The 4,876-nt window shown below is 44.5% G+C and overlaps 1 pseudogene; it reads right to left on the bottom strand.

Moving 5' to 3' along the window:
• Positions 1 to 749: 749 nt before the first annotated feature.
• LOC116537322 lies at positions 750 to 2,099 on the bottom strand (annotated as a pseudogene).
• Positions 2,100 to 4,876: the final 2,777 nt, after the last annotated feature.

The following is a 4,876-nucleotide window of genomic DNA, read 5'->3' as shown; positions in this document are numbered from 1 at the left end:
AGAGAGGGAGCAAGAGAGAGACGGGAGGTGCCAGGCTCTTTTAAACAATCAGATCTCAAGTGAGCTAATAGAGTGAGAACTCACTCTCATTACCAACAGGATTGTACCCAGCCATTCATGAAGGGCCACTCCCATGACCCAAATACTTCCCATGAGTCCTCACCTCCAACACTGGGCGTCACATTTCAACATGAGATTTTAGACGGGACAAATATCCAAACCATATCAGAAACGTTAGGAATGAAAGGAGAGTAGAATGGCCCCCATATCTGCGAGTGCCCCAGCATATCCGCAATAAGACTCAGTTCTGAGTTAGTTGGTCTACACTTGTTTACACAAGCATTTCTGAAAAGTCTATTGTGTGCCTATGTGAGGCACTGTGTTGGCTTAAGATGACTAAGAGTCTCTGTATTACAGAAGCTTGGGATCTAACACCAGGAGCAGCTAAGTTTGCATAAATTATTTCAGAGGAAGAACAGAACATGATCCATGCCAATGAAGGTACAAAGTATGAGCGATTCAGGACAGGCCAAGCATTTCAAGCAGGAGTCATCATCAGAAAGTTGCAAGCCCTTTAAATAACTTTTTTGCTTCTGTTTCAGCTGAAAAACTGATACCACTTCACCTCAGGGGGTCATTTCTTTGTTTTTGTGTGCATGTGTCTTTTTTATTTTTCCCTTTTTAAAAAGAGAAGTCTTTATTTCCTTGCTTTGCAAATAAGGCTAGGAGAATTGGTTGCTTTTTGGTGATTAGTCAAAGAGACCAAATTCCATATCCTCTTCTGACTCTTCCTTGGCTTCACCCTTGACTTGGACTGCAGCAGCAGTAGTAACAGCAGTGTCCACAGGAGCAGCAGCCCCAAATGCAGATGGAGCAGCAAAGATGGCCTTGCCCTTTCCAGCAACTGGGAAGGTGTAATCAGTCTCCACAGACCAAGCCAGCACTCATTTGTATCTGCTGATGATAGAATAACAGGGAACTGACACAACAGCTGGGTAACCAATCTGCAGACGACACTGGCAACACTGCAGACACCCTCCAGGGAGGAAGCATGCAGAGTTTACTCTGCCATATCAAGCCCTTCAGTGTTGTAGATGCTGCAGTTGTCAAACACCTGCTGGATGATCCGCTCAAAGAAGGGGGAGTTGTTCCGCATGTTCACCAATGTGGCCTCACTGGCCTCCACTTTGTCTCCAGTCTTCATCAGTGGCACATCACTCGGGATTTCAGTGGTGCCCCTGGACATCTTAGTTCGGATGCTGAAAACCTGAAAGAAAGAGGCCTTCTTGGGCCCCAGACCAGTGTTCCATGTGGGCACAGTGACTTCACATGGGGCAATGGCACCAGCATAAGTGGCAGCATGTCCCTGGTCTCAGTGAGATCCTCCTTGGTGAACACAAAACCTACATTCCCCCAGAAATGAAATGAGGCAATGGTTTCTCCAGAGCTGGGTTGTTTTCCAGATGTCCTTGGATGGCCTCATGCATCATGGTGCTCTTGTCTGCCAGCCTTCCCTTGCAGGGACATTTGGATCTGCTGCATCTGCTCAGAGCCCACATTGTTCACTCCCACAATGAAGCATTTTGGATAATCATCCAAATGTTGGACGACCTTAGGTTGAGGAAGGAGACCCCCTCCTCCCGAGCTTCTAAGGCCATTTCCCCTTTAACTTTCTACATTGCATCTCAAAAGGAGAGGTTAAAAGTCAGCCAGAGGAGGGATCTGTTGGCGCTGGTCAGGTCTAAAGGATTAACCCCCCTACTGCTAACCACAATCCTATCTATAGATCACGGACATGGTATGGAGGAATTTTCCCCGGAAGGCATTGTTCTTGCTTAACTGCTCAGATCCCCACCTAGTCACATCTCCTACACTCTGGACCCTCTCACATGTGCACCTTTCAGACTGTAAGCCTTTAAAAGGGACAAGGTTTTCTTTGTCGTGGAGCTCAGTTGTTGAGGCATCTATACCACTGCAGCTCCTAGCCAAATAAAATGACCACTTCCTTCCCTGTTCGGTGGGTGTTCGAGAGGTTTGTTTGCGGTCCTCCTGCTTCAAAGTAAGTTGGACTTCCAGGTCACCCTGTCTTCCCTGGGCATCATAGCAGTGCGTCAAGGATTGCCATGCAGGATTTTAAAGACGATGTCCCTCTCACAAGGACTCCTGGAGAAAGTTGTATGTGCCTTTACAAAAAAAGCATGTAAAAAGTCAAATGCCTATTGTCTGACGGATATAGGTGAACCCACTGTTTTATGCCTTATCCATTTGTGTGGTGCACGGAAAATTCTACCCCCAGAGAGGAGCAAGAAGCTCTTCCTGTGGGGTGCAGGGTCTGCTACGACCATGGCATCTCTCCTGGAGGACCCAGAATTTCAGCATCTCCTCTTCCCTCTGACAAAACCATGATTCTCCACCATCTGGCCTGCTCACCAAGACTGCTTTGTTAGTGGATCTCAGCAGGTAAGGCTTCAGAGCTCAGGCACCAGGTCAGGGTAATATAGAGCTGGGAGGCACTCTCAGGGCATCCCTGATTTAGAATGCTATCCTGTTGTCCCAGGTATAAACCAAAAATAAAATTCTAATGTCCCCCAATCATCTGAATAGACCCCTCATCTCAGCCAAGGGCATTCTAAAGTTAACCTGAAAACCTAGTTCAGGCCATGATGGGAATGTGGAGCTGGACTTGCCTCATTATACCCTCTTACCTTTTGAACTACTGACAGAACAGACTCTTTAAGTCTAAAGAGAAACATTTGCAATCTATTCTCTCTGAAGCCTGCTACCTGGGGGCTTCATCTATGTGGTAAAACCTTGGTCTCCACAACCCTTTCTATTGATAACTTTTAACCAATTGCCAATCAGAAAATCTTTAAATCTACCAGTGACCTGGAAGCCTCCCACCCTGAGTTGTCCCACCTTTCTAGACCGAACCAATGTCTATCTTTCATGTATTCATTGATGTCTCACATATCCCTAAAATGTATAAAACCTGGCTGTGCCCCAACCACCTTGGGCACATGGCAGAACCTCCTGAGACTGTCATGTTTGTAGCCTTCACCTTAGTAAAATAAACTTTCTAAATTGACTAAGACTTGTCTCAGATACTTTTGGTTTACACAGGTGTGCCCTCCCGCTTGTCAAACTCAGTCCTAATTTTCATTTTATGAAAAGTAGTCACTGGAAACTTAAGGAAGTCTACCCTGAAGTGGGAGTCAGGAATCTTGGGTCCTGGGCCCAGCTTTGTCACTGACCTGAGTGATCTTAGGTAAAAAAAACTTCATAACCTGAAGCCTCAGCTTTCTCATCTGTATAATGAGGTGTGGTCTTACTGTTTTCCAATGGAGGCTGATATGGTTTGGCTGTGTCCCCAACCAAATCTCACCTTGAATTGTAATAATCCCCACATGTCAAAGGTAGGGCCAGATGGAGATAATTGAATCATAGGGCGGTTTCCCCTATACTGTTCTCGTGGTAGTGAATAAGTCTCATATGATCTGATGGTTTTGTAAATGGGAGTTCCCTTGCACAAGCTCTCCTGCCTGCCAACAAGTAAGATGTGACTTTGCTCTTCATCCGCCTTCTGGCATGATTGTGAGGCCTCCCCAGCCATATGGAAGTGAGAGTCAATTAAGTCTCTTTCATTTATAAATTACCTAGTCTCAGGTACGTCTTTATGAGCAGCATGAGGAGAGACTAACACAGAGGCACTACTGACTTTTCAGTTGGGATCATTCTTCTTATGTGGAACTGCTCATATAAAGGGGTTGAGGATGTTTAATGCCCCTTGACATCTAGTCTCTAATTCTCAGTTATAAAGCTGCCCACCCTCAGTCATTACGAAAAGCAGAACCACACCCTAACATTTCCAAATGCCCCATGGCAGGAGACGGGGCACGTAATGTTACCTGGTTGTTATTGAACTAAGTGATCATTACAAGGGCCCTCCAATCAGTTGATTCTCATCAATAAATGTTAGGATAAAGAGCTATACCCAGGCTATCTCCCTCAAATACTTGAGGTACACTGTGTCAACAACAGCTTTGTAAAAGTTTTATCAACAAAGACCTCCTTGGTTATCATGGTTCCTGGAGTATTGTGTGTTTCACTGTTGGTGTTTTGTTTTGTTCTATCTAATGCCTACAGTTGTATGGGGCATTGATTTGAAGCCATTTAGGTCGCAGTAAAATGTCCCAGCTTTTTATTCCGACTACACAGAATAGCCATTCATGTGATAATGAGTTTGCTGCTGCTTCACCTTCTCCAATAGGTTTGCTATTTCTAATTTGTTCCTCTTCTTACCTATCAAGTAAAGCTCATGTCAACCTAAATAACAGACAGAGAAAGGATCTCTAAAAGAAAAGAGATTTATTTTGGCTAGGCATTTCAATGGGAACATGCATGCCATAGCAAACTCTGTGAGTATTCAGGGAGATAAAGACAAAGGTTTTTAAAGGAAAAAATGAGGAGTATTACATAATTATCTTGAAATAATTATCTTTGGCTCTGAGGGTCATCACCAGTCTGATGTTGAACAGGCAATTGCTGGGCAGATGTCCTTGCAGAAGTATTTTTTTGTGTGTAAGTTTGCAATGGGCTTTGTGCAAGATTGTGGTTTTGTAGTTTTTAAACTCAGGCATACACGTGTGAGAACACTCTTCCCATGGCCTTCCCTAGCTCTACTTGTTACGGTTTCTTCACATTAGTGACTCCATTTGGATTCTGACAGCTTTCACTGTCAAATACTAACACTTGCTGGTTCAGTACCACAGATTAAGAAAAACACAGAAATACCCAAAATGTCTTTCCTGTATTTCTTTCTCTTTTTTTGAAAACAGGGGCATTGGGCTGCCGGTTAGCTCAGTTGGTGAGCAGCTGG

Source organism: Sapajus apella, unplaced genomic scaffold (assembly GCF_009761245.1).
Source record: "Sapajus apella isolate SASKATOON/1434 unplaced genomic scaffold, GSC_monkey_1.0 scaffold109, whole genome shotgun sequence".
NCBI lineage: Eukaryota > Metazoa > Chordata > Mammalia > Primates > Cebidae > Sapajus > Sapajus apella.
This window is presented reverse-complemented; position numbering and strand designations above follow the sequence as displayed.